Here is a 27,805-nt window from a genome sequence, read left to right on the forward strand (position 1 = left end):
CTCCTTTTATATTCATCACCACTTTCTTGTTAAAGATCTAGTATCTTCTGGGTTGTGTTTCCTCATCATTGCTTGACATCCTTAATACAAAAGGCCAACATACAAAGGACATCCTGACTCTTAAGAGAGTCTAACTAGTTTAATTGCCTAGGAATAAGCAAGGAGTTAGCCTAGAGTCCATATATAAGAGTGCTTCCCAAACCTTAGCTATTCATGTTTTTGGTTTCTTTTTTTCTTTTTTTTTGGGGGGGGTGGGGGGTTGGTGTTTTTTGTTTTTTTTCTCATACCTGAGTTCCTTCAGAACTCTTATTAATGTTTGTCTTTAAATCAATTTTTAAGTAAATGTGTTTAAAGAAACTTTTTATCACTGCCATAAGGAAAACTAATATTTTTTCATATGCATTAAAAATACATAGAAATCAAAATAAAACATTTACCCATGTACCACCTAAAATAAAATCCTTTCTTCTACCACCAATGGTATACTCATGACATGAAGGAACAATGATCTAGAATGTCATTGGCACACTAGATGAAAGTCTAAAGTGTGGACATTGGCCTTATGAAAACTTTGTGGCAAACTGAAATATCTAGCTTAGGAAAGCAGACAGAGCTTCTTCAGGACAAAGACTTTCTTTGAACCATGGATCACATACATGCAGCTCCCCATTCTGGACGCAAAGCCAACTATGGGCTGGGGAATTCAGAAGTACAGGAACTCAATACACTCCAAGAAAAACAAAATGATCACAAGAAATGCATTCCCAACCAATTCCACTCCCAGCTTCCAGCTCCCTACAGCAACATCTGAGTGAGCAACACACTGACAGTTGGCATGGACAAATATTTTAACTTAGAGGCAAAAGAAAACAAATATGTACAAAATCTGAAGTTGACTTATAGTGTGCTATGTATCCCAAAGTGACCAAGTGGGTCTCTCTAAAGACTTCATCAGAGGAGATCCAAGATGGCAGAGTAAACACTGTGCCTGCTTCCTTCCATGAACACATTAAAATTACAATTAAATTATACAACACTCAACAAGGAGAAGCATCTGAAGTCTGGTTGAACAGAAGTTTTATAAGTAAGGATATACAGAAGAAGCCACATTGAGACTGGTAGGAGGGGTGGAGATGTGAAACGGGCTGGTTGAGGATGGGAGAGATATCTAGGCCACGGAGGTTCCCCCGGAGGCAAGAGACCCCATCCCCACACCGGCCTCCCCAACCCAGAGTACTGGTGCTGGGAAGAAGAGCTCCCACAACACCTGGCTGTAAAAAACAGTTGGGATTCCAACGATCAGGGTGGGACCAAAGGCTGCAGGACATACTCTTAAAGGGCCCGCACATAGACTTCTCACTCACAGGCACACACCTTAGGCTCCAGTGGAGGGACAGTAATTTGGAGGATGTCAAAGACATATGAGGGGAGGGGCAGACTGAGGTGTGTGGACTTAGAGCAAGGACTGGAGGACAGTCACCGTTTTCCCTGAATGGGGCCTTCCTCTCATGCAGCCAGCAGGTGAATGCCATCTTTCCTTAGTTGAGACCGCTCCCACACAGCCAAATCTGAATCTGATTGGCCTGGTGAGCTCCAATGCTCCATCCTGCTGACTCACTGGGACCCCACCCAACCCAACTCACCCAACACCAGAGGCACTTTCTCCCGAGCAGTCAGCCCTGCCCACATTACACTCTTTATTGGAAAACTATCAGAATCTGCAGGACCCACAGGAGTGACAGCTGGCCTTGGTGTTCTCTGAGACTTCTGCTGAGTAGCTAGTAGCTCCAGGCTAAGCAAAGGCACCAAACCAGAGTCTACATTAACCTGATGACCACAATTCTTCCCACTCTAGTGACTCCCTGAGACCCTGCCTCACCCAACTCATGTACCACATGAGGCTTTATCCAGGACTGAACCTTAAGGAAGCTGGCAGGTGGCAGCAGGCCTTGGGGTTTTGGGCAGAGCTGCCCCAGGCCCAGTACTGGTGGCAGCCATCCTCAGTTCACATTATGGTTTTTCCCATGCTCATCCAGGGTTAGCATAGTCAGCAAACGACTTCAGATCACTTTGTAGCTCCTACCAAGCAATCCCCAACTGGTCACAGACAGTGGTTGATCAAGGCCTGCACCAGAGCCCCTCACAAGAGGCCCCAGAACCAACACTTGGAGGTTGGCTCAGACCACAGCACAGCACCGCCTAATTACCCCCACAAGCTGTACACACAAAGGGTGGTCTCAGCAGGCACTGGAGCCCACTGAGGTCAATCCCACTCAGTGGGGTAAGGCCCCCATACAGCAGCCTATAAGCTGTGGACATGGCCAAACCCCACAGCCAATCAGCCTGAGGGTCAATCCCTCAGGTGGGTGCACTGATGTGCCAATAGCAATAAAGCCTGAACTATAACAAGAAGGCACACACAACACATACAAGGGACACTCCTGGAGCACCTGGAGCAGGTGCCAGGGCCGCACAGGGCACCTACTACATAAGGCCACCCAGCAAGACTGGGAGACATAGCAGATCTACGTATTACATAGAAACAAACACAGAGAGGCAGCCAAAATGAGGAAACAAAGAAATACATCCCAAATTAAAGAACAATAGAAAACTCCAGAAACAGAACTAAATGAAATGAAAGCAGCAACCTACCAGAGACAGAGTTCAAAACACTGGTTATAAGGATGCTCAAGGAACTTAGTGAGAACTTCAACAAAGAGATAGCAAGCATCAAAAAAGACATAGAAACCATAAAAAGAACATGTCATAAGTGAAGACTACATTAACTGAAATAAAAAATGCACTAGAAGAAATCACCAGCAAATAAGATAAAGCAGAGGCTTGAATCAGCAATTTGGAAGAGAAGGTAGCAGAAAACACCCAGTTGGAACAGCAAAAAGAAAAAAAGCATCCAAAAATAAGAGGAAAGTTTAAGAGACCTCTGGGACATCAAGTGTAACAACATTTACATCATAGGGGTACAAAAGGAAAAGAGAAAAAGCAAGGGATTGAGAACTTCTTTGAAGAAATAATGACTGAAAACTTTCCTAACCTGGCAAAGGAAATAGACATACAAGTCCAGGAATCACAGAGTCCCAAACAAGATGAACCCAAGTCCAAGCAGGCCCACACCAAGACACATTATAATTAGAATAGCAAAGGTTAAAGACAAAGAGAGAATCCTAAAAGCAGCAAGACAGAGGCAACTAGTAACTTAAAAGGAAGCTCCCAGAAGATTGTCAGTTGGTTTCTCAACAGAAACTTTGGAGGCCAGAGGGATTGGCACTAAATATTCAATGTAATGAAAAGCAAGAACCTACAACCAAAATTATTCTACACAGCAAAGCTATCATTTAGAATTGAAGGACAGATAATTAGCTTCCCAGACAAGAAAAAGCTAAAGGAGTTCATTACCACCAAAGCAGTATTACAAGGAATGTTAGAGGGCCTTCTTTAAGATGGAAAAAAAGATCAAAATTATGAATAAAAAAGTGGCAATAGCTACATATCTATCAACAATTATTTTCAATGTAAATGGATTAAATGCTCTACCCAAAAGACATAGGAGGGCTGAATGGATAAGAAAACAAAACTCCTACATGCACTGCCTACTAGAGACTCACTTGATATTGAAAGACACACACCGACAGAAAGTAAACAGGTACAAAAAGATATTTCATGAAAATGGAAACAAACAAACAAACAAAAAACTGGGGTAGCAATACTTATACCAGACAAAATAAACTTTTAAACAAAGGCTATAACAAGAGACAAAGAAGGACAGTAATCCCACTTCAGAGTATTTATCTGAAGAAACCCAAACACTACTTTGAGGGGATGTGTGTATCCATATGGTCATTGCAGCATTGTTTACAATGGTCAAGATATGGAGTCAGCCTGGGTGTTCATTGATGGATGAGTAGATAAAGAGGAGGTGGTACATATATACAATGGCATATTTGTCGGCCATGGAAGGGAATGGGTTCTTACCATCTGCAGGGGCGTGAATGGACCTGGAGGGTACTGTGCAGAATAGAGTAAATCAGACAGTGAAAGAGCTGCAATGTGATTTTGCTTATATGTGGAATCTAAAGAACAAAATAAGAAACAAACTCATAGAAACAAAACAGAAACAAACTCATAGATACAGAGAATATTGTGATGGTTGCCAGATGAGAGGGGGGATTGGGAATGAGTGAAAAGGGGGAAGAAATTAAGAAGGACAAATTGGTTGTTACACAGTAATCATGGGGATGTAGGGTATAGCATAAGCAATATAATCAATAATATTGTAATAACTATGTATGGCATCAGATGGGTACTAGGTTTACTGGGATGATAGATGGGAGAGGGTTTGAGGATCAGGGTGAAAAGGGTGAAGAGATTAAGAAGTACAAATTGGTAGTTACAACATAGTCATGGGGGTGTAAAGTACAGCATAGGGAATATAGTCAATAATATGGTTATAACTATGTATAGTGCCAGGTGAGTACTAGACTAGTCAGAGGGTTCATTTCTTAAATTATATAAATGTCTAACTACTATGCTGTATTAATGCTGAAATTAATATAAAATAATATTGAATCTCAACTGTAATTTAAAATTTGAAAAGGGGAGGAAAGGTGACGGGGAATAAGAGGCCCAAATGTCCAGGTGTATAACAAGTCATGGGGATGTAATGTACAGCATAGGGAATATAGCCAATAATATTGTGATAGCGTGGTACAGTGTCAGGTTGCTGCTAGACTTACGATATTGGTCACTTCTTTAGATACGTAAATGCTGAATAACTATGGTGTACACCTGAAACTAATATAATATTGCATGATAGCTATATTTTAATAAAAATCTTTAAAAAAATGAAGTACTGATAGAGGGTAGGGCATAAATGAATCTTGAAAACATTAGGCTAAATGAAAGAAGCTAGTTACAAAAGACCAACTATTATATAATTCCATTTATATGAAAGTCTACAATAAGGAAATGTACAGAGACAGAAAGTAGATTAGTGGTTACTTAGGGCTGGAGTGGGGGGCTAGAGGGGTGCTAAAGGAAACAGACTTTCTTACTGAGGTGATGAAAATGTTCTACAATTGACTGTGGTGATGGTTGCTCTGTAACTACTACAATCCATTGAATTATACACTTTAAATGGGTGAATTGTATGGCTTGTAAACTATATCTCAATAAAGTTTTTGGGATTTTTTTAAGTGCATCACCAAAAAGACTGGTAGTGAACACATCAAAATATTAAGAGTGGCTGGCTTTGCACAGAACTATGATGTATTTCTAATCACTAGACTCACCCCTGGGTCACATTCTTGAATTCTACAGAAATAATTTATCTTAAACTCTCAATACTTGAAGCATCCAAAGAACAAAATTTGTGATAAAATAATTGTTAAGAAGTGATCATCCACTTTCAAAACCACGCTAATGAAATAGTTGAGGATGAATATGGTATAGTGAGTGCTCTGTGAGGCCAGACAGGGATGTCCCTGGGCTCATTTCTCACAGCAGTGCAAGGCATGGCTCCTGCTGGAGGGAAGTAGGACGGATCTGGATTGTGCAAATGTATTTGTGTGTGTGTGTGTGTGTGTGTGTGTGTGTACACAGTAATACAATATTTATTTAAAAAAAGAGAGAGAGACTTCAACAAAGACTATTTAGTGATAGTTTCATAATTTCCCTTAAAATAAGTTCTTCAGACAAAATAAATTCAGCTTGGCTTTTTCTTCTAAGTCCTCTTTCTTATTTGGAAGCTACTATTTTTAACAGTGCAGTATAGTTGTTCTTTGTCCATGCGTACAAAATGAAATGAGACTTCTCTCTTTGGAAAAATGATATTAAAATTCTAGGACTTCAAATTTTATTAAAATCCCCTAGGAGCATATAATGACTTCAGACCTAGTCTACATTGTAGTTTTACACATATGATCTTATTTCAACCAATTTTCAAATAGAAATAGTAAGAACAGTCAAAAGAACACTTTTTTTAAGTACATTAAATAAACATAGATTTTATATAATATATCCATAGAGATTTAGGCATTTAGGATGATAAAGAGAGTTTCTGATAGCTAAATGGGTAAACAACAAGCAAGTTCCTTCCTATCAAATAAAACTAAGGGTGTCGCAATCAGGTTATTTTGGAGGCATATTATTTCCAAGAACTGGCAATCACTCTCAGTTAACAGAAAATTACACCCATATATTCTTAGAAATTTCTCAGTTCTCTCCTCACTTCATAGTGCTAGGGTGGTAATGTTCCTCTTTGAGGTGGTGTACATTAAATACACGTGGGTTTATGTGAAAATACTAGGGGATTTTTACATACTTTCCCACCCTAGATGCACCAATGCACCTAAAATATTTTGCAGAGGTAGTTATAGTTTAATACACATTCTAGAAAATCTTTTTGAGTAGTGACAATGTTGCTCTAAAAATTAATAGTTCTTAGAAAGGAAGGGATTATGTTCTTGAAACAAAATAATGTCAACAGCTATTTATTTTCAACAGTACAAATGTTCTCTTCTTTTGCGTGAAACATATGACAAATATTGCTTTTTTAGGTCCCTTTATAAAGTACAAAGGCAATATTAGTTAGCCTTACAGAGATTAATAAGCAGAGAAAATAGTATTTTAATTAGTTGCAGGGACTAATATAGATGAAAAACAATTTGTACTACTCACAAAAGGAATGGTCTGTAATAATATTAACATTTACTGTTAATTGTAGCATATTAGCATGAACTTTCACATTCATGTTTTCTACTCTCATAAAGGCTTTCATATTCATTATCTTCTTTTGGTTTCTATAAAATAAGATAGAAATACTATCTTCAATTTAACTATAAATACCGTGTTTCCCAGGTCTTATCTTACTATAATATAAGACTGGGTCTTATATAATATAATATAAGACAGGGTCTTTATAATATAATACAATATAATGTAATGTAATGTAATATAATATAACATAAGATAATATAATACAATACCAGGTCTTATATTAATTTTTGCTCCAAAAGACCCATTAGAGCTGATGGTCCAGCTAGGTCTTATTTTTGGGGAAACACAGTAAATAGAAGTCTAGAGAAGATAAATAATTTTCCCAATGTAACAAAGCAAAAGTAGTAGTTAACCCGGGACAAATCCTACTATTTTTATCTTCTGGTCAAATGAAATTATCAAACTGTGGTGCATCTTTATACTATATATCAACCTTACAAGTCAAATTATCTTGTGCTCCTGTCATTTTTCTTCTCTGAAACCTAATACATCACTTGAACAAAGTCCAAATAAAACCCCACAAATATTGTATTACTTAATAACAATTATTTACTATGCTGTAAATAATTACTGGGTTGGGCAATCCTTTAAAGGAGATATCATTATTCCCATTTGACTGATGACAAAACTAAGGCTTAAAGAGCCTCAGCTATGTGGACAGGATCACATAGGCACATATAATTAGAGAGGAAATGGAATCCTGCTCTAACAAACTGCAGAGCTGGCATCTTTACCCTTCTCAAGACTCCTCAAGTGAGGATGCAGGGCTCCAGGATGATTTTCCAGCCAAGGGAACTGTTCAAATGTGGACAGGCCAAGAAACAGACCAAAGCTGGTCTTCATACAAGCTAGAAAATTACTTTGGTGAATCAAATTAATTGTTATATTACAAAGAGACTACCCAAAATACTCCATCAAGAAATTAAGTGTTTATAATGTCATATAAAGAAAAACATTAACAAGTTGTTGTTAACCTCAGAGGCAACCACTCTAAAAGGATGCAAAGTTATCCACAGTGACAACTATGGTGAAAATCTTCTAAAGACTTATAATCCAAAACCAATTCCATGTGGGCACAAATGTACCTTTGTTCACACATTTGGCTCCCAATCTGCCTGCACTTCTCAAGACTCTGCTTTCTCTCCCTCCAACTGACTGCTGCAGACTTGTGGCATCACCTCTCTGACTGATGCACAGTGACAGTCTAGCCCTTTCTCCAATCCTGTTCTTATTTGGGATTACACATTCTCTGGATTAGAAGACACTGAGTTAATACTTTGGGGCTACAAACAATACCAAGTTGCATCTGAGAATACAATAGTAAGTAAGCAATACTGACTAGAAACAGCTAGTTGCTTTTGCAACACCTAGTCCACAATCAATGTCCAGTAAATATTTGTGGAGTTGAACCCAATAATATCAAAAATAATTCAGAAGGAATATTTCCCCAGGGTATGTAGAAATATGTAAGTTCCACAATGGATAATTGAAAATTGACTCTACTTATGCTCAGAAACCCAGAAATGGAAGGGGATTTAGAGATAATCACACCCCGTGAATAACTGAGGCCCAGAGAGATATGGCCAAGGTCACAAAGATAATTAGTGGCAAAAGTGATCCATGAACTGATTATGTCAGACTCTTGGTTGAATGGTCTTTCTACAACATTGTCACTTAGCAATATAATTTTTAAACTGAATTTAATCACACTCTCCAATATATGGTTACTGCAAAACAGATTCCTAGGTACATGTATATTTAGGCCCTTACAAGCCCATGCTTTAAAAATGCTGGATGTTCCTAAACCTGAGTTAGGAGACCTGTGTCTCATTTTTAACTGGTCACTTAATAGTGAATCACTTTGTCATGCTGGATATCAGTGTCCTGAACTATAAAATGAAGAGGCCAAATGTGTCTGTTAAGTTGCAATTGACAAAAAAAAAAATATATATATCAAACTGATTAAAGCAAATAATTCAAACTGAACTTATCCCTTGTATCTAAAGATACAGGGCTCAGAAATAGACATGTTTCAAGTATGGCTTATTCCAGGAGCTAAATTTTGTCACCAGGATCTAATCTTCTCCCATGTGTCTGCTACGTCCCTCTCTATTGACATGGTTTCAGGCCCCAGGTGTCACAAGATGGTTGCCAGCTACTCTAGGCCTATATCCTTGCAAATTCAAGTCCTTTGGGTCAGGCAAAATCAACAACTACAGTGGACAAAATGCCTATTTAGGTCACTTACATATGCATTGATTTCTAGTTCTGTGAGCTCCCATTAATGTCTATCTTAGGTTGTAAGTATATAAACTACTTTGCGGAAAGTTAGTACCTCCCTGTGCCCCAGAGGCAGGCATTTCTTACACTTCCACTGCCATGGCCACGACTAGTAAGTAGCATCTCATCATGTGCTCCATGTTTCAGTTCTGCCTGATTGTAGTTTCTTCCACATACTCTATTGTCACATGTCACTCTTCCCTCTGTCTGAGATGCCCTTATTCTCTCTTGTCTGTGGAAAATGCTTACTCATTGAGCCAAACATCACTTTCCCTGGGCAACCTTCCCTGTTTACAGCCCTCCCGCAAGTGAAATTGACTACTCGATTGACCTAGACCTCCCTACCTGCCTCGACAGGAATACATATATTGTGTCCCCTTCATTTGTTTACATGTATTCTCCAAGAACTATTGGTATTTAGAACTATTCTCCAGAACCACGCTTTCTTCATCTTTGTGTCCCCAGGACCAAATACAGTGCCTGAAACACAAAAATCCATCAATAAATTTTGATGTATCAATTTATCTGATGAATCAATAAACTCTAGTTCATCCATAACATAACTGACTCCCATTCTGTCACCTGAAAAACAATTAAAAAACATGCATGTTCATCCCACACCCCACTCCAACCTGCTGACAATAACAAATGATTTTACAGTCTTGTATGTTCATAAAGCAGAGTTGATCCTGCTTTCTAACCATTGTCAGGACAAACATTTTTTTGGCTTTCACAAAGTGAATGGGATTCCACCACCACTACATCTGAGGCATCTGGGCATTAGAGAATATGCTCCCCAACCCCTGCATAATCATATATATTTCAGTGTTCCACTCTCTTAGATAAGACTACTAGAACACTTTTAATGAGGTTTGTTGAGTGTACAATTTGTGTTGTCTATCACTATGCCTCAGCTATAGTGGTTAATTTGAGAAGAAATTCTGTGTGCTTGGGGAATTTGTTCATGAACAATATCCCTGCTTGTCCTCCATTGCCCATGGGCAAGCCAGACGTTATTATGCCAGAGGAGTGCAGGGTACAAGACCTTTCTTAGGGACCTTCGAGACAGGCGTTTGGGTGTGGGTTATCACTCTGTGTACCCCACCTCTATCCCACTTCTTTATTTTTATACAGGGACAATCATTTAAAAGAGGCATCTGAAAAAGCCTAGAAAAAGAAAATAAAGGTAGCATGCAATGAGGAAAGGCAGGCCATTGTCCTTTTCTTGGTTACAGGAATGTGTAAATTAACTTCTGATGACATCCACAGCTACAAGAAAGGAAGACCAAAATACGGGTCCCTAACTTCTATGATTCACTGCAGCACAGGAAAAGCTCAGCTTAATAGGCTGCACCACTGACTTGGGTGTGGCTGCTACTTGTTAGAGCTCAATAAATAGGCTGACCCCCAGTTGATTGCCAGTCATGGAACTTAAGGAAGCCAAGAATTTAGATTAAGGAACTTAGTGGGAGATGCTATCTAAGGTTGGTGATGTTTTATTTGCTTGACTCACTGTCCATGAATTGGGGAAAAACAAACAAACAAATTCAGAAAGCATGTTTACTAAAAGAGTTCATTCAGTATTGCAATACTGGTGTTATTGTCATTGCAGAGCCACTCAGAGACCACACACGTCGCTGGGAAGAAGTCTAACTGTGGCCTCTTAAGAGTTACACTCTCACACTCTTGGGGAAACACGACCTTTCGGCTTCCTTGAATGAACCATGCTATCTCTCAAATCCAGGCTTGGTGCATACTGTCCCATTTGCCTGGAATACCCTTCTTCCACTGCCTTCCTGATCCCCCAATTTCATGTAGTTAAATCTTATTTTCCTTTAGCTCACCATCCCCCAAGAATACCTCCCATGATCTCCTAGATTTGATTATACCTCCTTGCATTCTGAACTTTTCCTTCCCTAGTATTTACCACACCTCTAGTTATTTGTTCAATGTCTGCCCTCTCTGTTTGGTTGTAAAGTCCATAGAACCAGGTCCCTTACGTTTTGTTCACAGCTCTGAACAAGAAAATAGAGGAGTGTGGGGTAGCCTGATTACATGGAAGAAGAGTGCAGAGAAAGTTTTTCTTATTCTTATACAAATAGCAAAAAAAAGGGGTGGGGCGGTATCTAGAAAATAAAAATGAAGTAAAGACAAAACTAACATTCAAATATGTAGTAAGTCCCTCTTATGTGCCAGGCAGTAGACTATGATATATATGCTTGGGGCCTGCAAAGACCAACAAATTCCTGCTCAACAAACTGTAGTTTTTATCTTCATTGAGTCAGAAAACAAGAGGTTGATGAAACAGAAGGATATACAGATTCCTGAAATAGGAAGAGGGAAATGAGAGAAAGACAATCTGGGGAGAAAAAACAGACTTTGAACATTTGCCAATTTCATTGACTCCTTTTATCTTCTTCACCTGCACCTCAGTCTGCTTTTGCACTTGTGTTTTATAACAGAATATGGAACATAAAGAATATGGAACATGCTTCTTAAGATTTATAAAGACATTTTGAGTTCTTTACTTTATACATCATAGTATTCTTTCAAATAAACAGGTCAATCAATAAACATCATGGAACCCCTGAAGACTGTGTACTTTAAAAGATATGCCTAATTCAGCATTCATATCTCAGCTCTCCACATCCCTTCTAGCCACACAGCTGCTTGTGTGTGCATGTATCCTTGTCATTTTCCTCCTAAATCAGCACTCTGTAATCACAATAACACATGTTGGTGCTGTATTAGGTAAGGAAGTTGAGACAGTACCTTACATGACTCAACCCAGTTCATGTTCCCTGAAGCTTCATTTATTTGACACACACCACCCCCTCATTCTGACCACACTGCCTTGGCAGCACCACTAAGTACTGAAGGTGACAGTGATTAAGTCCAGTCTCCTAAATAAAAAATACATTATGTATCTGTTTTCTTATAGGAAGAAAAGTCATGCTAGTCTCCATGTAAATATGCCTGTGCAATTCTATAAAGAACACCCATATATTAAATTTTCACTGGCCTACAAACAGAAAAGAAGAAGGATCAAAAAATGTGTTTATTCTTGGCAAATGTGTGTTTTTTTGTGTTTTTTTCCAGAAGCTGATTGCAGAGAGGAAGGACTGTAACAAAATTCCTTCCCTCTCAAATTCCTATGATTTTATGGGGACACCCCATGGAGCTTGGAGTAACATGATGATAAAAGATAAGCATAGGGCTTTGGAAATTCTCCAGAAGCCGGGAAAGTAGCATTACCAAGGCAGAAAATGTAAGTTGAACAAGAATTTTTAAACAGCTTATGTTTACCTAGTAGATGTCAACTCTTCATCACCCAGACAGTGCTAATTCTAGAGATGTAAAGGAAGTTGGGGGTTGGGATTCAAATGGATAAAATTAGAGAGTTGGAGAGAATTCAATATGAGCTATCAGAGAAAGAAGGCCCTGGGGATAATCATCCTTCCAGGGAAGCATTTAAAGCCTCAAACAAAATCAATGAAAGTTCCAAAAATGTCTGTGTCCAGGCGCTTTTCCTGAGGCACTTTATACATGAAGCCAAAAAATGGCCCTTATGCCCAGAATGAAGAGATAGGGGTACAGGTGCTGATAGAAAGAGAATACATCACTAAATGTTGTAAACTAGGTGAGTAAAGGGAACATACAGCATAATTTTTGTCCCAAGACTGAATCACATCTTACTAAAAATCATGTGTGTACTTAATAGTTGATCAAGCATGCTGTACTTCACCAAACCATTGGTATATGGCATTACTCCAAGGCCCGTGGTTTCTCTAGAAGAACAGTCTCCATGTCCCAGACCATGAAAGGAAAAAAAAAAATCACCATCAGTAGAAAAGCGATGCTAGATCGAAGCTAATGAACCTGCTCGGGAATTACCCTTAAAAAATAAAAAGTCTATTCCATCACAGGGGCTCTTTCCCCTACCAGAAAATCTACCATCCAAAAATTCAAGTATAGTCTGTTCAATTTCAAAAGGAGGTAGGGGGCCATTAATAAAGGAATGCCCTTTTCTTGGTTAGAATCATATCTGCCTCTCTCTGTGAAAGTCTGTAAGACTTTGGACATTGTACAACTGCAGTTCTCAGAGTCAGGTAACCCTTTGCTGTGGATACCTTCCTGTCGAATCATCAGGCGATGCCTAGAAAACTAGACTAGATTGGCAGCCTTTGCTTAGGGTATGCCAGTCAGCTCAGATGAGCCAGGAGCTGGAGGCATACTTAAGACTGAAGCAAGGAACTAGGTGGGTGGCCTAGATTGGAGGCTGGGCTTTATAACAGAAAGATGCAGAGATGGAGCTTCTGGCCATGAGAAGCTGCTGAGGGAGATACTCACACTCCAGGGAAACATGCCAGTCCACATCAAACCTACATAATCACTAAAGAAAATGGGCCCAGGTGCCAGCCTAACGCTATAAATAAAGAATCTTGGCTTGTCAAAGAGAAACCCTTAGTATCCTAGGGCATGTGTTACAGATATATGGATGAGCACAAAGAGAAATAGATCAAAGGCGTAGGTAACAATAAAACTTAGCATACATAAGTAATTAGAGTTGTTCAAGTACTTTCCCACAAATATCGCATAGAATCATCCCAACTCCAGGGATGGAAGAAAGGCACAACTATTGTTGTGCCCACCTTTCAGGTTTACCATAAGGCTAGAAATGAGATGTTAAATGAAAACAATCCTGCACGTGACCACTCAGCTCATCTTAAGAACATCCCAGGGAGCAGAGGGCACCCTTCACACAGGAGGCAGCCCATGTTCAAGTCGTTCATGACTTCAGTCCCCACACAGCGAGCTGGCCCACACTTGGCCACATCCCATCTCAAACCCTCAGACTTTTTTGTCACTAAATGACTCACTCTGTGGTCGATTAATTCCAACTAAGGCTGCCATTCCTATAATCCTCATATGCCCAAAGAAAGTCAGTTTACCTCCCCTGTTCTTAACCCCTTAATGCTCTATACTTCCTCTCTTAGGATTTTCTCCTCAAACCACTATGCCCTCTGGAATCTTCATATATATGTACATATATACATATATATATATATATATATATATATATATATATATATATACCTATAAACACAGCATCCCCCATCCCCCCATGTTATGTTGTGTATTTAACATACCATAGAACTAAGGATAGGGGTGACAATTTCTTGGCTCCTTAATGTCCCTTTAGAACCACCACACTTCCACCCTGGTACCCAGGCTATCTGACTATACTACTGCATATACTTCTACATTTCTATCATCTGCGGACCTCCTGGCCATATTCTTCAAGACATAATGCTCTTCTCCCCCCAACCCCAACTTCCACCATCATTCTAGAAAACTTCAGTGTCTCTGTGGGATATTCACCCAACACGTTCAATCTACTGTTCCTTGACCTCAAATACACAATAACAAACTTCACCTCCACTCAACGTAGACTACCCCACACTGCCAGAAATACCTCCTGAACCTTGTCATCACTAAGGAGGGTTCCACACCCAAAGTCTTTACTGTGGGACTGCAGCCTTTGTTCCAGCTGCTGCCCCTGCTGAGTTACACAACTCGTTGCAGGCTCTGGGCAGCCCCACTTCCGGCTCCCTGCAACCCCGGGATGTGCTGAGCCCCACTACACCATCGGCTGCCTTAGGCTCCCGCCCAAGGTGTGAATGATACAGGTGGTGCCATCAGCGCCCTCAGCGAGGTCAGCCTGTGCCTCCTCCTCTGCGACGATGACATAGACACCGTGAAGCATCTCTGTGGTGACTGGTTCCCCATCGAGTCTCCAGACTCATAGTATCCTCCAACTCATAGAACGTCCAACAAGAGGTTCTTTTCCCAGAGGAGCGCCATCGTGGGAATAAAAAGTAGGACCAAGATACATGAAGAGGCTGCCTTTTACTTGAGTTTAAAGGATCAAAAATCGACCACTACCTGGACATCCTCACCACTAACAACCCAGCAATAAATTTTTACGAAAACAGACTTTAAGCAGCACCATCTCCCCTGCCACTCCTCCATCCGTGGGGCGCTCAAAGGTGGCTTCCTCCACATCCTCTACGTCAATGGTGGCCACCCTCCCTGGACCATCCTGGACTGCAGCCAGCACTTGGGCGCTGCGCTAGCAAATCTGAGCGCCTCCTCCATCCTGCACGGGATCTACCGCCAGGCCCACAGCCTGCTCTGCAGCTTCCTGCCGTGGTGGGGCATCTCCACGCAGGGTGGCATCGAGTACAGCCACACCTTGTGATGCCAGCCAGGCAGCCTCCAGTAGGTTCCACCCCTCAGTGCCCTGTGGAGCCCACCTTCCCAGCCATCTGACCTCAGCTGTCCTCTGCACAGATGTTGGCAGGGCCGCCTGCCCCAGCTGCAGACCAGGTGCTACTGCAGGCTCAGGAGCAGAGCGTGGTGGGGCCGACGGGCCCGGTCTGTGACAGGCTCTTCCAGCCCTTCTTCCTTCTCTGGAAACCTCTGCCCCATGCCCTGGTCTGGCCCCCATGTGAGTGCACCAGCCCAGAGGCCCACTGGGGTGCAACAGCATTCACTGTGATCTGTTTCTACTGCTGCCCCAGGAGTAAGGGGACAGGAAGGGGCTTCCTTCCCTGTACCTCCTCACTGGCCTTTTCCCCTCCATTACCTGTTCCTTGCAGCTTATTCCTCCAAAACCAGAATGAATTTCTGGGAGGAAGTTACCCAAGTGTTACAGGCAGACTTGACCCTAAAGGCACAGGAGCCTCAAAACAATGAGGGGGTTAAATAAAGGAAATGCCGGACTCTCATCCAGAACTGGCCAGCAGAAGTGGAGCAGCCTCCACTTCCTTAGTAGGGGAAGGCTTTTCACCCAAGCACAGAGCTCTGGGGCTCAGCTCCCTGAAACAGACAGTCAGATAATGGGAAGGTTTCCCACTTCTCTGCCGGCAGAAACCATGGAACTGCCCATAGATAGTGGATGAGTCACTCCACTGAATTGCCACAGGGAGCCGGGCTGAGGACAAGTGCCAGTGAGGGTCCTGGAGGTCCTCACCCCCAACCCCCCAGTCCCATGAGCTGTAACTCCAAGTTCTGGCCAGGTGCAAACAAGAGGAAGTTGAGTGTGGTGTTGATCAAGTGGGACCTGGCGTTTGGGGCTGGGGGGGTTGGGGGAGTCACATGCCTTGTGGTCCCTCAGCCTCTGGGAGCAGAAACAGGAGAGGCTGTCAATGCTGAGAAGCATGCACTCAGACATCACTTGCTTCTGGCATCCCCACCAACCCCATCCCCCAAAACTGCTTGCCGCCTTCCCTGCCCTCCAGAGTAGAGGGGCTTGGCTGAATCATGTCCAGCATTGCTGCAATGTCATGGAGCCACTGTCACAGCATTAGCCTCAGCAGGAGGAGAAGGGGGAACAACTGGGCAGTAGGAGCTCGGGGACTAGCATCCTTCCCTTCCTCAGAACTCCCAGCCTGGGGGCTCCTCTGGCCTTATGGTGAGAAAAGGAGGGTCTCCAGATGAAGGTGAGCCGGGGCAGGAAAAGCATTCCTCCTCCCTTGGCCACCTCACACTCTCGTTGACTGGTCCCCACTCCGCACTGATGTTGGCTCCAAGCTGAGACTCAGCTCAGTGTCTTCTAATCTGAATCAATGACGACAATGTGGTTTTCATTTCTGCTTTGAGAGGTAAGGGCACTGTAATGCACCATTAAAATTTCAACTCAACATTTCCACTTATATATCTAGAAAGCACCTCAAAGCCTCATGTCCAAAATTGATCTCTCTCTCTCTCTCTCTCTCTCTCACACACACACACACACACACGCACGCACGCACACACACACACACACACACACACACACACACACTCTGAATCTCTTATCTCCTCCTCAGTAAAAGGCATCACCACCCAGTTGCTTGAGACAGAAACCTGGAAGTCAAGTCATCCTTGCCTACTCCCTCTGCCTCACCCAATTCATCAACAACTTCTATTCATATTATCTCTAGGCTTATCTCAAATCCAATCAATTTTCCTTGTTCAAATAATGAACGACAATCCTGTTCAAATAAGGAAGCTAAAGCTGAGAGAGGTTAAGACATTGCACAAAGTCACACAACTAGTAGGTGGCGGGGCCAGCTCTCACTCCCATCGGCTTCCAAAGCCCATACTTGAAATTAGAGAATGCTGCCTCATTTGGAGGAGCTATCAGAGCCAAAGATATCTCCAAGAAACAACTGCAGGATGGCCAAAACTCAAGGAAAAAAAAGGCCCTGGGGATAATCATCCTTCCAGGGAATCATTTAAAGCCTCAAACAAAATCAACGATAGTTCCAAGAACGTCTGTGTCCAGCAGGTGTTCCTGAGGAACTTTCTACATGAAGCCAAAAAATGGCCCTTATGCCCAGACTTGAGAGAGAAGGGGGCAAACAGATGCTGAATAGGAGAGTAAATCATGGAAATTAACCATTGAGGGGCATGTGTCATGAGTGAGAATAATCCTTTGCTTTTTAAGCCACTGAGATTTTGAGGTTGTTTGTTACCATAGCATAACCTGGTTTATCCAGACTGATTTAATCTCTTCTATTTTCATTCTGGCTTATTTGGTACCCTCACTGTCAAATCCAGAAAGAAATAAAGATTGAAATGACTGCAGGGTAGTGTTCTTCCCTTGGAAATATTTTCTAGTAATTTCATTTATTCTGTTGTTAGGTTCATGTTTCTCCCTGGTTTTCCTCTTTACACTTCTGATGTCTGTGAAGGTGTCCATAGGAGGAACTGAGAAGAAATGAATGTTGGGAGGGGGGAATAAATGAATGGCAATTTTTCAGCATACCCCAAAATGAAATTACCTTGAAAATTACATAAGAATAGACTGTGAGGCCTAGGGAAAGGTGATGTAAATAGGATCTATTTTTATACTATAGTATCTTCCTAGAGGCTTACCTTTATGTCTTCCTCAGTGAAGCCAGCCAAAATGTTCTTTGCACTAGAAGCTGTATCTACCTCTATTCAGTGACTGAGAACTTTAAATTACTTTGGGTTAAAAGCATGGTATTTGGAATCTAACAGAAGTAGGTTTATGTCCTGGTTCTCTGCTACTTCCCAGCTGTGTGACCTTGAGCAGATCTAAAATGAGGACAGTAATAGTTATCTATGTCATAGTGTCACTGTGAGGTCTGAACTATCAGTGAATGTACAGTGCTAATCACAGTAGATACCAGGACTTAATAGGTGCTAGTTAGTAGTAGTAGTAGTGATACTATCATTTTCGTCATTATTGTTATTTTCAGTATATAACAGACATACAAGGACACGTTTTTGTATATCTAATCCATAGCAGCTGGGTCTGAAAGACACAAGACTATGAAGTCTCTTTTGGAAGATGGGAGAAATAAACTCCAACACACTTGCAAACCAAAGAACACATGGCTCTTCTGGATGACTTATGAGTTAATTTCTGGAAAGGAATCAAGAGACGATCTCTGTAAAATTAATCTTTTTTAAATTCAATATTATCTTTATCAAAGCAATTCTTGTACATTTGTAGGCAAATCTTACTACCGTGAGGCTTATAACAAAAAACAAGTCTCTTGCTTGGGGTGGTGTAGAGGTGAACACAAAAGGTTTGTTATGGTGCGGCCGGTTTGCTCAGTGGTTAGAGTGCAGTGCTGTTAACACTCAGGTCGCCAGTTCGATTCCCACATGGTCCAGTGAGCTTCACCCTCCACACCTAGATTGAAAACAACAACTTGACTTGGAGCTGATGGGTTCTGGAAAAACACACTTCCTCAATATTCCCCAATAAAAGAAAAAGATTTGTTACAATATGGTAAGGGTGAGAGAAAGGGCTATATCTCGAATAGCCTCTTGTTTGGGGGCCTAAGCAGCTGGGTGGAATGCAGGCCCATTAACTAAGATGGAGAAGACTAGTGGATGAGCAGGATTTCCAGCAGAGGACAGAAGCAAAGAATCAAGAGTTCTGATTTGGACCTAGAAATTTAGACAGCAAATATAAAGATGTTAGGTAGACAACATGATATACAGTCTAGAGGTCAAGGCAGGGGTCATGGGGAAAGTTACTGCTTTGGAGGTCACTGGCATGTAGATGTTAAATATTTAATATTTAAAATAGCAACTTAGGAGAAGAAAGCTTAAAAAAACTGATGCTGTAAGGACTAGACACAGTGGAAATGTAAAGGCTGTATGCGATGTTAGAGGGGTAAGAGATTGGGGGAGGGGGATTATCACTTTGTGAGGGGTATAAATGATAAATGTCTATCACAGTGTTTTGTACATGTGAAACTAATAAAAAAATAAAAAAATAAAAATAAAAACTGATGCTGAAGCCCTTTAACATGTAGAGCTCAGAATGAGGAAGAGCAGCCAAGAAAGGTGACTGAGAAGCAGTGGCTGGTAAGACTGGCAAAGAGCTAGGAGGGTGTGGTGACTCTGGAGCAAATAGTAGTTCAGGGAGGAGGGCACTGTCAACTGTGTGCATGCAGCTCAGTATTCACAACATAAACTCAGCCACCCTTTATTTCACTGCCTCTACCCTAAATGGACCACTGTGCATTTGCTCTTATTATTGTCTTGTATGGCAATGCCTCCACCTGCCCAAATCCCACCTATCCTTTGTGACCCAGCAAGAATGCCATCACCTTAGCAATGCACCTCCTGATCTCACTAATAAAACATGGTCTCTTCCTCCATAATATCCCACAGTCCCCTGTACAGCCCACTACCTTTTATTCTGCTTTGTGCTATAATTATATGTACTCTCTCCATCCTTCCTGTATCCCACTAGGAGGACCCAACCCCCTCCTAATGTAGCAGACTGTTGTGCATGCACGAGGTGCTCAATAATTATCACTGAGTCAACTCCAAAAACATAGAACTCAAGTCTAGAAAAGTATCGACAAAGGACAATCTCTTTTATCACTTTAGATTTCTGTTTGCCAGTACGTGCATCACCTGTACCCAAGCCCAGGAATTTTTTATACATTTTCCATATATATAGCCATATATATATATATATATATATATATATATATATATATATATATATATATATATATATATATATATATATTTGCTATTGGCTATTTTAAAAACCATTTACATTCATCTTTCCCCCAGATCTCAGGTATGAAAATAACAAGTTGCAAAATTCCCACAGATGAAACAACCTTTGTGATCTCTGAACTTCACAATAAAAAGCTAAGAAGACTGTACCCATCCAAGCCTTGGGTTAGAAGGTAGGCAGCACTTCTTCGATGTTCTTGCTTCAAACATCGCCATGTACTTGCATCCTCCTACACTGCGGAGGGCTGTGGTAGAAAGAGGTCATCTGGAAGGTAACTCTGATTAAAAGTTGAAGGGAGAGGAGAAAAACAAGTTACCAATGGTAAACACAGTCAGAGTCAAAACAAATGATTAGTAGAATTAGTGGGGGTGATCACATTGTAAGGTATAAAAGTGCTGAATTACTATATTGTACACCTGAAACTAGTATCACTAATATAAGGTGGTATACTAACTAGACTTAAATTTTTAAAAAAAATTAAAAACATAGAAATTTTAGAAACCAAATAGAATTTCTACAGGCCTCGTAATCAGCAAGAGCTATAAAACGTGCTGTACAAACGGCTGGGGCTTAGGGTGAGAATGTTTATCTTTATGATTTCCGTTATCCCCTCCTCTGTTTTGCACCATGTTGCATCACAACTGTCTTCCAACACTAATCACTCTTTCACGGTCAATGGCAATTCAGAATATTAGATCCTCAAACTTTTGCTAAAAAGTCTAGGCTTTTACAGATATTTGTAGATAGACAAATAGCCCAGTGATGAAGGATACACATTCTTTTTAAGTTTCATAGCCCAGACCTACCACATATAAACTGTATGATCATCCAAACTGTTTGCTTTGTGTTAAGATTTCCACTTCCTATATTTTCAGACCCACATATTCAGAATTAGAAAACTTTTTGAGAGTGCAAGGTGACAACAATTGCGAATGCCCAGTAATATACTACATAAGTATAAATAACCAACCTAACCTCTCTCTGCCACCAGAATTTTCTCACAACACTAAAAAGCCTGGTAACCTCCTTTTCTTAATGGTGGCGCCAGTTCAACCACACTCTGGAAGGTATTGGTTTCGTAAAGTACAATGTGGAACCATCAGTATAAAAGGGCAGCATGGGGGGAAATGACAGTATGGGGCTTTGTGGTCTATAGATTAGTTGCTCATACAAGAACCTGTGAGGGAGAAAGCCCCCAAAAGATTAGTCACTTCATTTTGTGTTGCAGAATTCAATTCAGGCTAACAAAGCATTTGCCAACAAAGGAGATGGCAGTATTCACTTGCTCTGGACTGAATAAACAAATGTGGGAATTGTGGGCTAACTAACGTCCTGGGATAAACCAGGCAGTCAGCCAAATTCTAGGAGTTTTGATGAAAAGACAGCAAACCCACACTTTTCTTTATGGAAAGTGCTCCGTGGGAGTATTAATGTCCACAGAGGAAGGCCTGGGCCTTCAACTTGCCTTAAAGATTCATCCATATTCAGCCACAGGGAATTTTCAATGCTTCTGTAATTAAAAACCTAGATTAAGTGATAGAAGCTGAATCCTTTCTTTTTGGGAAGTGTTAAATATGCCATTTATCTCCTTTTAGAAATGTGTTGTCACTGTCCCTTTTTAAATACTACATTACCCTGAAAAGATATAATTAGGCTACTAAAATGTGGCTCTGGTTCTATCTTTCCATTCATTCATCCATTTCATTCATTGAGTGCTTTCCATATGCTCCAGGCACCATGTAAGGTTCTGTGGATAAAACAGAGACTGAGTCAGACACAGGCCATGCCTTCGGGAAGACCCCAGGCCAGGCTTGACAACCTCAAGGGCACTGAAAAAGTAATACAATCTTGGAACTTTATTTTTAATTAGAGGAAAGTATTAATTTTTTTTTTTTTTTTAGTGGAAGAGGCAATAATATAAGTTAGTAGGGAAGTCAGAAATAAGAGTAAGGGGTTTCCTTTTATCTGGCCACCAGGATCCCTCGTCATGCTGTGAAGACCACAGTCACCACTTAACCCTAGGCTAAAGTAGATTTTATTACAAACTGCAGCTAGTGAAATGTCAAGGGCTAAGTTTACAGGTCCTTAACTAACTCAAGAAAGACTTCCCTGCTGGTGAAAGAGGTCATACACTCTCCTTTAAATCGATAAGGCTGGTTTATCTACCCAGATCAGAAATGTATATGGTGTATGCAAGCTAAAAACAAAGTCCCTGGATGATTCAATGTGAATATAATATAAACTAGCGGGAGAAAGTTCACTGTGGTAACTGACATGCAGGAAGCATTTATGGGTCTCCACAAAAATCTCCAGGCTTCCTTGAAGTGTAGGGTTCTTCTTAAGTAGTACTTACCCACATTAGAGTTTTCATACTTCCCATATGAAGACCTAATCTCCATGATTTATTAACCCTGCTGAGTCTCAGCAGGAAGCTGCCAAACTGCAAACAGAGAGAATTCGTTTTAAGAGGCATCATATATAACTGACTTTAGAAGGAAATTCAGGTAGATTAGCAGAGATTTTAAGAAAGCTATTTCACAAATAACTGGCAAGGAATCTGGAGTTTATGAAGTCATCAAACCAATACCAATTTAAAATATTTAGGTTAGCCTTGTAAACATAATTCGTTAGGGATAAAGGTATTACAGAATCAAGATTTGGGAAAGAAGCTTACCTCCTGCTTAATCACTATAAAAAGTGGAGGGAGAATTGAACAAGAGAAGTATAAACAAACTCATAAAGCGGAAAAAAGAGCTACTTTTTTAAAAATAGGGAAAGACAACCCAAGCCTGGGATCTGATGATAAGCAGGTAGCAGAAGTTCCCCACATTAAACTCTGTTTGACCAGCAGCTCATCGTGCACCTTGAAGGAACAAGACGCAGTGCACAGCCACAAACCAGAGGAAGTCCTGCACAGGAAGTGGGGAGGAAGACATAGCGCTATGGACTCCAGGACAGGATGAAGCCAGTCCATGTGAGGTTCAAGAAAACTGAGTAGGCAATACAAGCATCAGAATGTTTCCTGTGTCATTAACTCGAGACCACAACCTCATTCCAAACACCATGGAACCGCAGATGAAAAAAGCTGTGCAAACTGGGACCACCTTTCAAAACCTCTCTCTACTGTTTGCTTATCAGAGATGATCAGAACGCTCCTTGAGTGAGCACTTCTCACGGCACACACTGGATCCCACTGACGAGAACAATCTGACGGACAGTGTCAGATTTCCCAGCAAAATTAAACAAGCAGCTTGACTTGACAAGTTGTATAAAGTAGCAGAAAGAGCTTCCCTAGACAGTGCCAGAGAATTAGGTGCCAAAAGCCTCAGGTGGTTATTAAAAAATAGTTACCACCTCTGAACGGCTGACTACAGTCTCTTCCTTGCCAGGAAACTGCCACCGCAGAATCCAGCCAAAGCCATCACTGCCCCCTTAGGAAGCATTCACTGTCCACTGTGAGCTCTTGCTAACATCCCCGATGTTTGTAAAGTAGCTAAACAGGGCAGTGACAGTGATTTCTGTTGTCAGTTAAGGAGAAACGGCCCAATGGGATTTTAACTTTTAACTGGATTTCAGCCATGCTGTTTCCTTTGGTTACCTCTCAGTTGCGATTGCTTCGTGGCCAAGTCCTAGGGCACTTCACTTCCATGGTCATCAGAGCAGTACAAAGCAAGAAAAATTGGAAAGGGGTCAAGACAGCCCAGGTCTATCTGTAATCAGCTATATGGCCTTTGGCCCATCCAAGTTGCTTCATGTTCCCTTATCCTTTAGTCATTAAAAAAAAGATAACATAAAATCTACCTCACAGGGTTAGAATCATAACTGAGAACAGATGAGCAAAATGTCAGAAGTATATTCATCTATACATACTTAAGTGTGTGTGTGTGTGTGTGTGTGTGTACACAACTTTTTTAATCTTTTCAAAATGCATAGAAGTGAGGTGTTGATTTGGCAAGTACCTGGGTAAGTTAAGTAAGATGGACAATCTGGATACTTTAGAACAAAAATGCCTGTCTTGGTTTTAGGGAAAAGGAAAGTTGTCTAAATGTTCAGACTGTTCTTCTCTTCCAAGTTCTTATGATGGAATCTATATAAGACTGACTTTCACAATTGCTGGGAGGCCAGAGACAAATATTTTGAGGAAAACTAACAGCTACTGAATATTTAATGTTTGCTATATGCTGGCCAATGTAGGAAGCTCTTTACAAACATTATTTCACTTCCTCTTCATTACAATCCCATGAAGTGTGTATTCTTTAATAACATTATACATTATGCCTAAGTTTATGAACAAATTTATTGTTTGAACTGATATTCAAACCCAGGTCTGTCTGACTTCAGGGCCCTTGATCTTTTTTTAATTAAATTTATTGGGGTGACATTGGTTAGTAAAATTATATAGGTTTCGAGTGTACAATTCTGTATTATATCATCTATATATTGCATTGTGTGTTCACCACCCAGAGTCAGTTCTCCTTCCATCACCATATATTTGACCCCCTTTACCCTCTTCTACCACCTCCCCCCAGGAGCCATTGCAACTGTGCAGAAAGCCATGTTTCTCTTTTGCCCCTATTTGAGATTTTAGCGTTTTCCTTCACTATTAAAAGCTGGTCCCTGTGCTCTGGCTGATCTGAGGGTCAGTTCCTGTTGGCCCCTCGTGTAAGAGCAGGAGGTTACTGGAGGGTGACATGAGGGGTTCCTCGTGGTGTGAGGGACGAGTTCTAAAAGGAGAAGGCAAAGAAGCGTCATGAGTAAAGCACCTACAGGACTTCTACTCAGTTCTGAAGGGCTGCATTTTGGGGGTTAGTGCTACAGAGGTTTGTATTTATACACAACAGGAAGGAACTTTTCCTATATTCTCTGGCCATTCCATTTAGACTGAAACTATAATATAGATGTCGCAATAAGCCGTTCTGGAATTTTATTCAATTAAGATTAATGCCTAAAAGGTTGCTATGTCCTCAGATGATTTCTTTGGAGTTAGAATCATTCCAAATAGCTATCCCCATTTTGTCCCAGAAAGCAATACTGACTCAGGAAATGTTTCTAATATGCTCCATTGTAATGCTTGAACCCTAGAAGAACCACAGAGCATATTAGCCTGCTTATTAGAAGTTATTTAGAAATACCAACTGGGAAAGATTTAAACAGTAACATTTTTGAAGAGTAATATTAATAGCTGAATAACTGATATTTGTTGAGTCCTTACGAAATAGGAAGCATAGTGCTACACCTCTTATACAAATTATTTCATTTGAATCTTGCAAAATCCCTATGAAATAGGCACTGTTATGATTCCCATTTTCAAATAAGATTATTAGGTTTGTCATCAGTATTTCTCATTGTCAAAATGACAAAGGAGGGTAGATTTGAGGTAAGAGCAATGGAACATTTTTACATATCCCCCCTCCGGCCTCTCCACTTTTCCAGTGTTCTCGCAAATATCTTATTCCATCACCTAAGGGGGTTCAAAAATCCATCCATTTGTCCTACTACTTCCCTAACATGGATTGTTGACTCAGTATATCTCATGAAATTAACCAGAAAAAAACAAACAAACGAAAAAACAGTGAAACCTTAAAGGAGGCAATTAAAGGCATTTAACTTAAAAGGACATAAGAATGAACTATGACACCAAGAAAATGGTATATGCAAGTTATGAAATTGATTGTGATACATAAAAATCCAATAGAGAATCCTAAACCCCATAAATAGACTCTGTCATGCAATTCAATGGAAATTATTCCACTGGAATTATACAAAAGATAAGGAGAGAGATTTTGTTAAGAAGTGCAGGATTAGAACATTGAGTTCAAAATGAGAGGGGCTTTGGTTAGTATGTGCCTTTGGTTGGCTCCCAGAGCCTGTCCCAGCTGAGAGATTTCATATCAGCATCAACGTCAGAGGCACACAATTTCTTGTAGCAATGGGGTTAATACACAAAGGCATTTACAAGATGACATGACAGGCTAGTTGTTCATGAAATCCAACTCTAAAATATACCCAATGACTTACATCATCCTTGGAGTTACCAACTTAATCTTTTCTCATCCGGGGTCACAGAAAAGATGGATCTCAAAATCTCCTTAAATGGAAAATACTTAGGAGGGAGTTATATAGTAGGTCTTTGTTTCTACATTTCTTGCTTATGTTCTTGTTGTTACTAATTACCTATGTTTTGCAATATATTTTCTTTAACGAAGACAGTGTGAATCATAAAATGATACAAGGAATTTTGTACAATATAAGCAAGCTATGAGAATCATAATAATAATTATAATACATTTTACAATTTGACAAAGTATGGTGTTATAAACTACTCTGCTCATTTCATACCTTTTGCTTGATTAATTCATCACAAGTTGTAAGTTCTTCTGCTCTCCAGTTCCTGGAAGCATGCAGTTGCAACAGTGATGAATGGGTGTCTCTTCAAAGCCCAGGTCAAAGTTAAATCTCAGAAATAACTGCTGCTTCCTCATCAGTTCACCAGCATCCAGACCTTTCCGCTAAAACTTGGGAAGATGAAATATTTCTATGAGCATATCAGTGGCTGCAGAGTCAGTGTCTCCTTTATACAGAGTTGCTGCAATCACATACAAATGCATAAGTTTACGGCTTGTGGAAAACGGTTGGGTACCGAAAAGATAAGGAAAAGAGAAGAAAAAGGAAGAAATGAGGAGAGGAGAGCTTGGGTGGACAGAAAATTAAAAGACTTTTATCTATTAGTGTCATGAGTTTATCTGCATTACATGTATTACATCTACATTACAACTCTGGAGGTAATTTGAATCACCCTCATTTTTCAGAAAAAGAAATTGGGGCTCAAAGGAGAGAAGTAGCCTATGCTACTAAAAAGTGTCAACCCCAGGATTTGATCCTGGGTCTCCCTGACTTTATAAATTCCCATTCTCTTCCAAAATATCTCCTTACCTCTCTTCCCAAAAGAACACTCCTTTGATTTGCACTTTCAATTCTCTAAGTGCAGGTAACATATCTGGTGGCAAGAAGACAGAGTCTTTTCATTGATCTCCACAGCTGAGACAGAATGAGGTTTATTCTTCTCATTAAAAGGGAGACCAGATATAGGAGAAAGAAGAGGCAGATGTTAATCCTGTAATTTGGCTATGACCCAAACATAGAATGTATTTCCTAATCCCCCTTCCCAGATCCCTTTATTACCTTGAACAGTGTGTGAAGTGGAGAAATACGTTGAATATGGTATACCTCTACTCAATACATAGAATATAGTAGTTCCACTATTCAGGTTTAGCACAGATGCCTAGTTTAAACCTATGTACCAGATAGATCCTCCTGCCTTTTTCCTCTCTTGAAGCTATTATCTATATAGAGAGTCAAGTCCTTAGCAGATCCTTGAGGGGGCAGGCAGACAGTCCAGTGGTTAAGTACGTGGGTTGTACTTATCTGGGTTCAAATTCAGCCACCATCAATGACATGGCCTTGGAAGGGCAAATTATTTTACTTCTTGATCTTCCTGTGATTTTTCAATCTCTAAAATGGGGATAATAATATCTCACAGAGTTGCTATTAAAATTGAAGAAAATGATATGCATAAAGTTCCTAGCATGATGCCTAAGACATAATGAGAGGAAGTGCATTTTTCTTGAATTATTGCTCTGGTCTAGCTCAATACACTGTCAAATAGAC

At 40.5% G+C, this 27,805-nt stretch overlaps 2 long non-coding RNA genes and 1 pseudogene across 7 annotated transcripts in view; 2 read left to right on the forward strand and 1 right to left on the reverse strand.

Moving 5' to 3' along the window:
* The window catches only part of LOC141571109 (uncharacterized), a 76,709-nt gene that overhangs the window by 12,833 nt on the left and 36,071 nt on the right, over positions 1-27,805 (forward strand). The gene's annotated exons all lie outside the window — the stretch shown is intronic.
* LOC109436472 (N-alpha-acetyltransferase 60) lies at positions 12,804-15,334 on the forward strand (annotated as a pseudogene).
* The window catches only part of LOC109436481 (uncharacterized), a 59,923-nt gene continuing 50,666 nt past the window's right edge, over positions 18,549-27,805 (reverse strand). The window contains exons 6-11 of one of the 6 annotated variants that reach the window (XR_012495696.1): positions 27,071-27,197; positions 26,477-26,652; positions 22,491-22,577; positions 21,772-21,884; positions 20,287-20,414; positions 18,570-18,784 (exon numbers count right to left, since the gene is read on the reverse strand). This is a non-coding gene — a long non-coding RNA (uncharacterized LOC109436481). Of the gene's footprint in view, positions 18,785-20,286; positions 22,578-26,476; positions 26,653-27,070; positions 27,198-27,805 lie in introns of all 6 variants that reach the window. The other 5 variants (XR_012495692.1, XR_012495695.1, XR_012495693.1 and 2 more) reach the window with 5 other exon arrangements.

Source organism: Rhinolophus sinicus, linkage group LG04 (genome assembly GCF_036562045.2).
Source record: "Rhinolophus sinicus isolate RSC01 linkage group LG04, ASM3656204v1, whole genome shotgun sequence".
NCBI lineage: Eukaryota > Metazoa > Chordata > Mammalia > Chiroptera > Rhinolophidae > Rhinolophus > Rhinolophus sinicus.